The sequence below is a fragment of the Bufo bufo genome, chromosome 2 (assembly GCF_905171765.1).
Source record: "Bufo bufo chromosome 2, aBufBuf1.1, whole genome shotgun sequence".
Lineage (NCBI taxonomy): Eukaryota > Metazoa > Chordata > Amphibia > Anura > Bufonidae > Bufo > Bufo bufo.
The window spans coordinates 195624815-195638009 of NC_053390.1; the positions used below are offsets into that span (position 1 = coordinate 195624815).

Genomic DNA, 13195 nt, shown 5'->3' on the forward strand with positions numbered 1-13195 from the left:
GTAAAACGCCAAGTACATCGCCGCCTTGATCACCAGGCTGGGAAGGACTCTGAATGGTGACAATGTGAGAACTTCCGACAGGCTACGAAACGTGTCCCCCTTAATAGGTCGACGGACCGACTTGACCGTGACCTGGCTTTTTTGAATGCCTCTGAGGATGGCCTTGATCGGGTGAGCTGAAAATATAGAGGGTCTGTCTGGCTCTTGAAGTGCCAAAAAATGCTGCACCCCAGCCAAATATAGCCTAATGGTGTTGTAGGATAAAACCAATACCGAATGACAATAAGACACGAAAGCCACCATATACTTGACCTGACCTGTGTCACCTCTAGGATATGCCAACTTAAAGTTCGAAAAAACCACCCACGCTCGGCGGTACGACCGCAACGTACTGGCCGACAAAGACTTGGTAATGAGTGAACTGGCGACCACCATCAGAGAGTCTAATCCAAGACCAGCAGCCGCCAGTCCAGTACCGGGGTGCCCACTGAGTCTGCTTCTGGGTTCTGTAAGAAAAAGCGAGAAAAATCAAAATGAGATAAAGCATCAGCTGCGACATTGCTGACCCCGTCCAAAAACAGGGCATGAAAATGAAACCCCTGTTCCAGAGCTATCCAGGTCAATCTACGCATGAAAGACATTATAAGTAACGATTTAGATCTGCCCTTGTTAATGATCTCTGCGGTCGCCATGTTGTCAGTGTGGAAAACCACCGTGTGACCCGACCACCTATGCCCCCAGACTATAGCAGCTGCTACGATAGGATAGATCTCGAACAATGCCGACATCTGAGAAAACCCCGGCAACTGTAGCACGTGTGTGGGCCATGAGCCGGCGAACCAATGTGAGCCAAATATGGCCGCGAAACCTACCGAGGCAGCCGCGTCTGAAAATACGTGTGGAGAATCAGAAGTGGCCCTCGGAATAAACATGGAAATGTCGTTCCACCCACTGAGAAATCTGTCCCACATGAACAGATCTGCTCGGGCGTTCGCATTAAGATGCACTGATGCGTCCAAATCACTGGTCTGTTGTAATAAGGCTAGCAATCTTGAAATGAATGCTCTACCCTGAGGAATGATCCTCATGGCAAAGTATAACATGCCCAACAGAGACTGCAATTCTCTCTTGCAAACCTGAGACATGAGCAAGGAACGGACACCTGATTTGATTCTGTCGAGTTTGTCTTGTGGCAGACTGGCTGACATGGCACGTGAATCCAGAGAGATCCCCAAGAACGTGACAACCTGCGCAGGCCCTTCTGTTTTGTGTTCGGCCACTGGAATGTTTAACTCCTTGAAGACCTGCAAGAGAACCTGCAAGTCAACAGGTGCCTGTGAGGGTTCTTCGATCAACAGAAAATCATCCAGGTAGTGAATGACATTCTGGCAACCTTGTTCCAACAAAATCCATCCGTTTGAACGCATCAGAGACATCTGCTTTGGACAGCCAAGCCCCCATGCCTGTCTGAAGAATGACCTGGATAGCCTGGTCTACGGAAGTATACTTCAAGGAAAATTCCTCGGACGGAATCAACGAGTTGAGACTAGGAACGTGGGAAGAATGTGGAGCAGACAAATCATAAATCAAACGAAATTTATTGGAATATTTTCCCTGCACCACCCCCACCGGGCTCACCCTCCAAGTGCAGAAAGGAGGGGACTGGAAAGGACCAATGATGAAACCCTTGTCCAGCTCAACTGCCAAGAGTGAATCCACCAGACCAGCATGTTTAGAAGCCGACTGCAAGTTGGGGCATTCATGAGTCTGCTGGGGCAAGGTGATGAGCCCAGTGTGAAACCCCCGTGAAAACCCTTCCACCAGGAATGTACGGAACGGCTGAACCGGATGAAGCCGCAGCAGCTGGTCTAGTGCCTCCACATTCACCCGGCTCAGTCACGCCGGCTTCAATGTGCAGACCGTGACTGGATGTGCCCTAAAACATGTGGCACAGACATGCAGGAGCCTGCACTGGCTGAAGTTGCAGATGGAGTAGACCACTGCAAACAACACAACAAACACCACAAAACAACAAAAAAAAAAAACGAAGAAAGAAAAAGAGAAGAGAAAAAAAAAAACAACCTGTTAACCCTATGACCTGCTGCCCGTAAGCTGACAAACAAGATGACGGAATCTAAGCCCCTCCCCTTCGCCCCCCCAGCAGCGTGAAACGATTGAACGAAAAGCCTTCGAGGCTGACAGGGAGTATGATAGTCGTTTCCACTGACGTATGAAGCGAGCCCGAGTTTGTGTGAATCTGTGATGTGGCAGATTAATTAAAAACGAATACTGCGGGCTAAAGAACCTACAGACGTGGTAGGTGATGTATGTAAGTATAGGATTTGTGGAAAACAGACCGTATGACGTATGACACTAGTCTACGAGATGAAACGGGGTGTGTATGTCGTGCGAGCGTGTAGCTGTATTGGCGGATGTACCTATGCTAGAGGTGTATGGATGAAGCTTGGTGGATAAAGTTTTTTTTTTTTTTTTTTCTTTATTTGAACAACCCACTCTTTTTTTTCTTTATTTAACAATCCACTTGTACCCTTTTTTTTTTTTTTTTCGTCAAACTGCCTGATGTGCGAACTATGTGTCTAAGGTATGTATGTAGTGTATGTGATGAGTGTCAAACATGTGCACAAGCAGCAACTTTGTAAGTAATCAACTCAGTAATGGCACCAGGACCCAGCTGCCAGAGTTTAACCTGCTGAGCCCAGATGACTCGCAGCCCCTGTATGAACTTAGATACAGGTTATGCTGAGACAGGCAATGAGCTCCAACTATGTGACAATGCTGCACATTGGTGCCAAAACTTGAATTGCATGTGCCAGAACGCAGTGAGGAGAAGCGATCCTCCGGCACACTTCCCCCTCTCTACACACCCTCCTACCCTCCTCCACGTTGCCACGCTCCCCAAACAAACCAGTTATCTTGGAAAACGACCTGAACAGCTTGCAGAATGAAGTGAAAGGTACACCCGGCTTCTCTGAGATCCGACTCGTGCAGGACGCTTGCTGATGAAGTCACACCCGGAAGTAGCAGACGTCCGAATGCCGACGTGCTGCCTGGGAGAGCCAGACTGCTTAAGACAGGTACCGGCCCCTCCCACAAATCCAGGCTAGCCTGCGGCCAGCCTTAACACTTGTCTCTTTAGATACCACTAGTTTGGACACAAAAAAAAGGATCTGCACCAACATCCATTATCCAGGCCTTTATATTTTAAATGATGCATATTGCAGTTCTACATATCATGTCAGATTTTCACATAACTAAATCCTAAAAGTATTTTACTATTTTTGATTCAGAAATAAAACTGTAATATTACATTGTAAAACAAAACATGCAATGCAACAGCTCTCTGCAAATCCAATAAAGTACAAAAATGCATAATAATTGCTAGTGCTATACTTATAAATTAGAGATGCTTGGCAAATATATTTTGTACAAAATTATTTGAGCCCGTCTGCCGCACGTCAAGACGATCTCTGTAAGACATAGAAACATAGAATGTGTCGGCAGATAAGAACCATTTGGCCCATCTAGTCTGCCCAATATATCTAAATCCTATTAATAGCCCCTGGCCCTATCTTATATGAAGGATGGCCTTATGCCTATCCCATGCATGCTTAAACTCCTTCACTGTATTTGCAGCTACCACTTCTGCGGGAAGGCTATTCCATGCATCCACTACTCTCTCAGTAAAGTAATACTTCCTGATATTACTTTTAATCCTTTGCCCCTCTAATTTAAAATGATGTCCTCTTGTAGCAGTTTTTCTTCTTTTAAATATTCTCTCCTCTTTTATCTTGTTGATTCCCTTTATGTATTTAAAAGTTTCTATCATATCCCCTCTGTCTCGTCTTTCTTCCAAGCTATACATGTTAAGGTCCTTTAATCTTTCCTGGTAAGTTTTGTCCTGCAATCCATGTACTAGTTTAGTAGCTCTTCTCTGAACTCTCTCCAAAGTATCAATATCCTTCTGGAGATATGGTCTCCAGTACTGAGCACAATACTCCAAATGAGGTCTCACTAGTGCTCTGTAGAGCGGCATGAGCACCTCCCTCTTTCTACTGGTAATGCCTCTCCCTATACACCCAAGCATTCTGCCAGCATTTCCTGCTGCTCTATGACATTGTCTGCCTACCTTTAAGTCTTCTGAAATAATGACCCCTAAATTCCTTTCCTCAGATACTGAGGTCAGGACTGTATCACTGATTTTAGATTCTGCTCTTGGGTTTTTACGCCCCAGGTGCATTATCTTGCACTTATCAACATAAAATTTTAGTTGCCAGATTTGACCATTCCTCTAGTTTTCCTAAATCCTTTTCCATTTGGTGTATCCCTCCAGGAACATCAACCCTGTTACAAATCTTTGTGTCCTCAGCAAAAAGACGCACCTTACCATCGAGGCCTTCTGCAATTTCGCTGATAAAGATATTAAACAATACGGGTCCCAGAACAGATAGGAACCTACACTCCCTGAATTGTATGGTAGCCGTCATGGCACATAACAGGTAGAATTTAGTGTTAGGAACCCGTCTTACTGAGATCGCCTTGACATGCGGCAGACGGGCTCAAATAATTTTGTACAAAATGTATTTGACAAGCATCTCTAATTTATAAGTATAGCACTAGCATTTATTATGCATTTTTGCACTTTATTTGGTTTGCAGAGAGTTGTTGCATTGCATGTTTTGTTTTACAGTGTTGTTTTCAGCCATAGCACAACGTGCCCCTGCTGACTGACCCCCTTTTTCTTTGCAGTGTGTAATATTACATACGTACAGCCAACCAGTTCTAATTTTACACCTGGCTCGCTGGAAATATGTTTAGCTATGTGGTAGTTTTATTAGATCGTCTCATGGTATTTACCTTATCTCCTACATAGCAACTGAAAACATTCCAAAATATCACGTACTTACTACTAAATGATGGGAGTGATCAATGTTTCCAGTGATTCATAGAAATAAATCAAAATGACAGCACATAATACTTTACTTTACAACCTGATGAAAATGCTGCTCACTATAGAGACCGTTCACATGCGATTTTGATTTTACATTGATGCAAGTACAGTACGGCACACATTAAAGGAGTTGTACCAAGTTTAGAAGTGACTAGGGGACCACTGAAGATAGCCGTGCGCAGTACTCTGCAATGTGGATGCAAGACTTGCTGCTCCATCATAACAGGGAAACAGGATCCCCGATCTCAGGATTGGTGGGGGTCCCAGCGTTCGACCACTATTGATCAGTTAGTTATTCCCTATCCTGTGGATAGAGGACAACTTATTCATTTGGCACAACCCCTTTAAGGATGTGTTGACATGAGAGATATAGGCCCCTTGCAGACGAGCGTGTCCGGATTAGGATCGGATGCGTTGCAGATGCGTTCAGTGAAAACTGTGTGATTTCGCAAGCAAATCCATTCAGTTTTGTCTGCGATCGCGTTCAGTTTTTATTGCGCGGGTGCAATGCCATTTAATGCGTTTGGAACGCGCGTGTTAAAAAACGGAATGTTTACAAACAACATCTCCTAGCAACCATCCGTAAAAAACGCATTGCATCCACACTTGCTTGCGGATGCGATTTTCACGCAGCTCCATTCACTTCTATGGGGCCAGCGGTGCGTGAAAAATCGCAGAATATAGAACCAACGCACATGTACACAGCCCCATTGAAATAAATGGGTTCGGATTCCGTGCGGGCGCAATGTGTTCGCATCACGCATTGCGCCCGTGCAGAATACTCGCTCGTGTGAAAGAGGCCATACACGTTAGAAAAATCTGACGTGTATTTGCTGTGGAATCTGTGGCACAAAACGGAGGTTGATCCTTGAAATTCTGCCAAGTTTTGAAGTTTGCCGCAGAATTCATATGTGGATTAACCCCTTTTGCGCCATTAAAATGAATGGGTCCGCAGATTGGATGCGGACCAAACTACACAACCCCCTTTTTTTTTGATGCGGACCAAACTAGGGCATGAGCCCTAAGATTCAGCAGATCAATGTAGTGATGACAATAATCTGCCAATGTCAACATGTTATATAATCCACCCAGTGCATCAGGGTTTTATAACCGTGTCTGTCTGTCTATCAATCTAATCCACCCAGTACATCAGGGTTTTATAACCGTGTCTGTCTATCTAATCCACTCAGTGCATCGGGGTTTCATAACTGTGTCTGTCTGTCTGTCTATCTAATCCACCCAGCGCAACAGGTTTTATGTGTCTGTATGTCTGTCTATCTAATCCACCCAGCGCAACAGGTTTTATGTGTCTGTCTATCTAATCCAACCAGCGCAACAGGTTTTATGTGTCTGTATGTCTGTCTAATCTATTTTATACTAGACAAATACATATCATGGTGCATACAGCTGATAACAAGGACCAGGATCTAGATGTCCATAAAAGAAATGATAGATGGTTATAAAAACCTGCTGCCCTGGTTAGATGATATAACTGACACGTAGACACTGGCAGATCACTGTTACCACTTAACTAACGTGCGGATTCTACACATTTCTCCGAAAATGCAAATATTAGATTAATATAGTTTAAGGGACACAGGCTGGAACACGTTGGAGATGGCAGCTTGGAATGGGAATCAGGTATTTGTCATGGTCATATTGGTGTTTGACCGTGACGTGGTTGCCGTGCAGACTAGTTGCCAGGGGCAATCTGTAGTTTGCACGTGCACTTCCCCTTTAAGGTGTGGGGATTAAGGTGTTTCGAGGGTGTGGCCGCAAGCTTGATCTAAACCTGTGGCTTGCTGGCTGGGTGCAGTTGTACTACAGCCTTGCTTGGTGTTGGAGCTTTGCTCCTTGCCTGGGTGTCCCCGCACAGTCCTTGAGGGTCACCTTATGGAACATAAATTGTCCTCCCTTTTGTACCCTCCTTGTTCCTTTACCCTCACTTGTTGTGGCTTGGTGCTGTAGCCCACATCTCACTTCTTAAGCCCCCTGCTCCATATCTTGACGGTGTATTACATGGGCTGATGATCGCTAACAAGTGTTTGTATCTCAGTGTAATACTGCCGCCGACTGCCCGATGAATGCGCAAACGCTCGTTCATCATGCAATCCAAATCTTTTGACACCCTAAAAAAATATTGTTTGCAGGCGGCAGAGCTTGCTGACTAATCGCGATCTGCCGCCGACATACCACTAGGCAGCATGGGGAGGAGTGAAGTAGGGCTGAAACGATTACTCGAAATTAATCGATTTACTCGACACAAAAAAATCCTCAATGCAAAATTTCTGCATCGATGATTTGTTTGTGCCATGTGACCATGGGGTGTGAGTGAAGAGCTTGCTACTACTCACGGCTCCATGGTCACCTGCCCGCACAGCGCTGCACTGGATCCTGATGTACACACATCGTCAGGACACAGTGCGCGCTTACGTGCACTATGACCTGATGCTGTGTGATGTCAGGTCCCAATGCAGCGCGTGAAGAACCGGATGGAAGATCTCTGGAGTGTAGGTGAGTATTTTAGTTCACTGGTGTTGCGGCTGGGCACTGATGGCTAGGAGGGGGAGTGGGGGAGCTGGTGGCAGTGGGGGAGGAGCTGGTGGCATTGGAGGGGGAACTGGGAGGGAGCAACTGATGGCACTGGAGGGGGAACTGATTGTACAAGGGAGGGGGAGCTGATGGCACTAGGGGGGACAGGGACTGATGGCAGGGGGGCTGATGAGTTTTTATAGAAAACGGTTAATTAGTTTTTTCTTATTCGAGTACTCGATTAATCGTTGGATTAATCGGTAGAATACTTCATTAATAAAATAATCGATAGCTGCAGCCCTAGAGTGAAGGCATAACAATCGCTTCTCCCCATGCTGCGGAGGAGATCACTGCATGTAATAGCAGTGGTCTCCTCCACTACCAAGCAGGCGATTGCCAGGAAGGAAAGCTTTCCTCCTGGCAATCATCTGCGTGATCAGGGTGTCTAATACAGCAGGAGGAGGAGCCAGTTATAAGTAGAAATCTCAGCACCACGCCAATAAAATGTAAAATCCTTTGCTTTATTCATCCAAGTTTAAAATCATCGCACAGCACATCTGGTGCAATTATCTCCACAAACAGCCGGGTTACAGGGCCAAACTTGTGCTTTAATCTCGCTCTAGAAAAACATAAATTATACAAAACAAACACCTGCCCGGCTGGGCTCTAACTAAACATATGATACAATCCCTCCTCACCTATACAGTGCTGTTCAGAAACAGGGTCAGGTCCGGCTTCCTCAGCCAAGCGTATACCAGCCCCCCAGGCTGTAACACGGTCAGTCCAGGCTCTGTCTTAGCCTAGCCCGGCTGAAACCACACACCCAGAGCCTCACCCGGCCTCTGTTTGCAACCACCCCCCCCCCCCCAACTGACAGTCTGGGGTGGGCTTTTACTCCCCAGTAATGATCCCAGGTGATTACACCTGGAAATCCCTCATGCTAGAGAAAACCTGCCCTGGAATGGGAGGGGTGGATTGGGAGATCCCACTACCAACCTAGCTCCCAATCCAAGTAAAATCCAGCTCTTAAATACTAAACAAAATAGCTCCAGCAACTATGCCTTGCTGAAGCCAGCACCACTCTGGAACTTTACTTATCTCACCCAGTTGAGGAACCTGGGTGAGATATACCCCTATTCCGGGATCCTTATTCACTTTAGCCTTCACATCACCACAATATATACCAGCTTGAAACTCCTCCTTCACAGTCCGTAATGCGAACAATAATAGGACATGTTATATTTTTTTTGCGGAACGGCAATGTGGACACAGAATGCACACAGAGTCATTTCTGAGTTTTTTGGGGCCCTATTGAAGTGAATGGTTCCGCAAACGCACCACAAAAAAAAAAAACAACAACCAAAAAACGGAACAAAAACGTTAATTTTGTGTGCATGAACCCTTAGTCTGTTTTTTTGTTTAAACTATATGGATGCGTGCTATTTAACATAAATATCCAAAAGATCTCCCAATTTAAAATGAGTCTCCGCCAATTCCTATCACAGCGCGATTTACTTTTTCAATACTGCAAAATCTGAACATGGTCAGATCCCCTGAATGGTTCTGGCGAAAATGATGATGCACCTGAGGGATTTTAGGCCTGAGTATTAGTGGAATCCTGAATGTTCTGCTGAATTCTTTCTTTCAATTTTTGTGGAGTGCAACCTACATATATCAGATTACATTGTGGACACTGAATCATATATACAATGTGGGACATGTTGTAATGGTTAATTTTATGTTGTTTACCTGTTATTTTATTTATGAAATACAATGTTTTTTTTTGTACAAAACCAGAATATAAACATTGTTTACTTCTACGTTTGAAAAAACCCGCAGTGCTCAACCATGTCCTTTGCTTTACATTATCATTTAAAGGGAGTCTGTTACCTAATCTGAGCCTTTTAGACCGCTCAGATCAGGTTCTAGACTCCTTTGCCCACATTACAATGTTACCTTTATTTGTGCTGTCCCTCGCCGAGATCTTCCAAAAAAGACTTTTAAAGCTTATGCTAATGAGGTTCGGCAAGTGCCCAGGGGTGGCGTTACTGCAGCAAGTGCCCAGGCCCCTCGGCGATGTGCCGAGAAAACCACACCTCTATCATCCCTCTGGCCCACCCTCGTTTCCTATTATTACCTCCTCCTCTCTCTCACAAATCTCACGCCTGTGCCGCTCCACACTTGCCCCGCACCTGCGCACTGCTGTGCCCATTATGGGCAGAGGAACAGGGAGTTGCACTGCGCATGCGCCGACCCGCCCCTTCTTTGGCTTCACTGAAGTCCTCTGCTGCGGCTGGTTACTTCCACTGGTGTTCCGTGGGCAGAGGAACAGGGAGTTGCACTGCGCATGGGCCAGTCTGTACCTCGAAATCCAGCCGGTGTTCCGTGATATTTCCCTACCCGTGAAATTTCCCTACCCTCGTCACTTCCTGTTGTGACGTGGCGCACCGGATCACTTCCTGTTGTGACGTGGCGCACCGGACATGATGTTCCCAGCTTTAGAAGGAGTTGTGCCGCGCCGCGCAGGCGCACAACAACAGGGTAGGGAAATTTCACACCAGAGTTGGGGAGAAGGGGCCACCTAATGCGCTTGCGCCTTACCTCTCAGCTGGCTCCAGATGATCAGACACCGCGCGTGCGCAGTGAGTGGTAGGGAGATTTAACAGAACAAATGGCCATCAGATCTCCCTACCCCCACTCTGAGCACGCGCGGTGATCGGATGGATGTTCGGTATAAGAGATCTCCCTGTCCGCTGGTGTGCACGCGCGGAGTATCCTGATGAGAGTAGTTAGCCGCACTTGTGCACTGGCCCGTAATTTTTCCCTACCCTCTAACCGCTGGTGAGGCTCCTGGCGCATGCGCAGTGTCGGCCGGTGTCTAGCTGAGAGGTAAGGCGCAAGCGCATTAGGTGGCCCCTTCTCCCCAACTCTGGTGTGAAATTTCCCTACCCCATCGTTGTGCGCCTGCGCGGCACAGCTCTTTCCAAAGCTGGGAACGTCATATCCGGTGCGGCCGCATCACAACAGGAAGTGACGAGGGTAGGGTAATTTCACGGGTAGGGAAAATATCACGGAACACCAGTGGAAGTAACCAGCCGCAGCAGAGGACTTCAGTGAAGCCAAAGAAGGGGCGGGTCGGCGCATGCGCAGTGCAACTCCCTGTTCCTCTGCCCATAATGGGCACAGCAGCGCGCAGGTGCGGGGCAAGTGTGGAGCGGCGCAGACGCGAGATTTGTGAGGGAGAGGAGGAGGTAATAATAGGAAACGAGGGCGGGCCAGAAGGGTGATAGAGGTGTGGTTTTCTGGGCACATCGCCGAGGGGCCTGGGCACTTGCTGCAGTAACGCCACCCCTGGGCACTTGCCGAACCTCATTAGCATAAGCTTTAAAAGTCTTTTTTGGAAGATCTCGGCGAGGGACAGCACAAATAAAGGTAACATTGTAATGTGGTCAAAGGAGTCTAGAACCTGATCTGAGCGGTCTAAAACGTTCAGATTAGGTAACAGACTCCCTTTAACGGGGATAACATGTTGCCTAATTGGAGAAGGAGGACAGAACATGGCAGCTATTAATGGCCATCGCAGAGGTGAAGCTTCTGGGACGGCATTTTTTGCTGCACATTGGTATTTGATTCTACTGGGATGGTATTTTGAGCTGTAATTTGGTATTGCTGACCCTGTCTACTTGTATTGACCCCCATCTATTTGTGTTCACCCTGCCTACTTGTATTGACCCCCATCTATTTGTGTTCACCCTGCCTACTTGTATTGACCCCCATCTATTAGTGTTCACCTTGCCTACTTGTATTGACCCCCATCTATTTGTGTTCACCCTGCCTACTTGTATTGACCCCCATCTTTTTGTGCTGACCCTGCCTACTTGTATTGACCCCCATCTATTTGTGTTCACCTTGCCTACTTGTGTCAGTCTAGACCAGTGGTGGGCAAACTTTTTTGTCAACTGAGCCAAATATCGCCAAAACCACTATTGAAATTTCTTTTGAGAGCCACATTTTTAAAACCTAAAATATATAGGAAGGTACATTGTTTTTAGTTTCAATAAGTTTTTATTGAGAATATTCTGCGATAATTATTGCGTCAACAGTACCACTGAGGAGGTGCGTACTGGTACTGCGTACTACTACAAGTGAAGGCGCTTACTGTCATGATGCGCGTGTGATAATACTAGTTAGCAAACACGCCCTCTCTTGCTTTGCGGAACGCAAATGCGTCCCACAGGCAAGAACTCTGTAGTGCAGGATGGGTTGGTTTCGCCGTGGGAGCCCGCACCAAAGAGCCGCATTGAAGGGTCTAAAGAGCCGCTTGTGGCTCGCGAGCCGCGCTTTGCCGACCACTGGTCTAGACCCACCTACAACAAGAGGCCACTTTAAAGGGAATCTGTCATCTGGTTTGAGCATATTAAGGCTACTTTCACACTTGCGGCAGGACGGATCCGACAGGCTGTTCACCCTGTCGGATCCGTCCTTCCGCTATTTCGCCGTGCCGCCGCTCCGTTCCCATTGACTATAATGGGGACGGGGGCGGAGCTCCGGCGCAGCACGGCAGTGCACGGCGAAAGGCCGCCGGACTAAAAGTCCTGCATGTCCGACTTTTTAGTCCGCCGGCCTCTCACGCGAACTGCGCCGGAGCTCTGCCCCGTCCCCATTATAGTCATTGGGGACAGAGCGGCGGTCCGGCGGCACGGCGAAATAGCGGAAGGACGGATCCGACAGGGTGAACAGCCTGTCGGATCCGTCCTGCCGCAAGTGTGAAAGTACCCTAAGGTGTTACTACTGCCATGTACAATAAAATACCTTATTTCTTGCTGTAGTCTTTATTTTTTGTTTCATGGTTTCATTAGCGATAAAATCCACTTTTTATGTTATGCAAATGAGTGTCCAAGGTGCCCAGAGGGGCGTTATTATCCTAATCTGGAGCCCAGGAACTCCCCCATACACTGCCTGCGCCTGCGCGATGTAGAAGCTCCTGAGGGCAACAGCTTCAAATGTGTAACTGGACATGCGCCGAGCCCAGTGACAAATTTAAAGCTATTGCCCTCAGGAGCTTCTACATCGCGCAGGCAGTCCGCGGTACTGCGCCTGCGTGAGATTTCACATAGCGGAGGGGGGCTGCGGCAAAGAGTTTGGGTGTGGGCAGTTACTTATGCTGGAAGAGGCGTGCTTGGGCTGTAAAGGAAGGCAGACTGGGCACTGTAGGGGGGGAGTTCCTGGGCTCCAGATTAGGATAATAACGCCCCTCTGGGCACCTTGGACACTCATTTGCATAACATAAAAAGTGGATTTTTATCGCTAATGAAACCATGAAACAAAAAATGAAGACTACAGCAAGAAATAGGGTATCTTATTGTAGGTGGCAGTAGTAACACCTCAATATGCTCAAACCAGGTGACAGATTCCCTTTAAGTTCTCAGTCCGCCCCTGGTGATCTATCATGCTATCTTCTCCATTTATATTGACTGTCAGCAGCCATTCTACTTGCTACAGTCTGAGGGTCCTGTGACCATTTTGACTTTAGCTTTGGATGCAACTAGAGAGAAAAGATCATGTAATTCATAGATGTCCATCCAAGTCTACTGAAGTATTTCTAAAGCCTCTGAACAGATAAAGAATACATCAACTATGAGATGGTAACAATATTCCGAAGCAGCTTGATAAGAATGATTCACATCGGCCTGT

At 46.9% G+C, this 13195-nt stretch overlaps 1 protein-coding gene across 1 annotated transcript in view; it reads right to left on the reverse strand.

The window, feature by feature from the left end:
- SLC35E4 (solute carrier family 35 member E4) overlaps positions 1-13195 on the reverse strand; it is a 35008-nt gene that overhangs the window by 13339 nt on the left and 8474 nt on the right. The window lies entirely within an intron of this gene.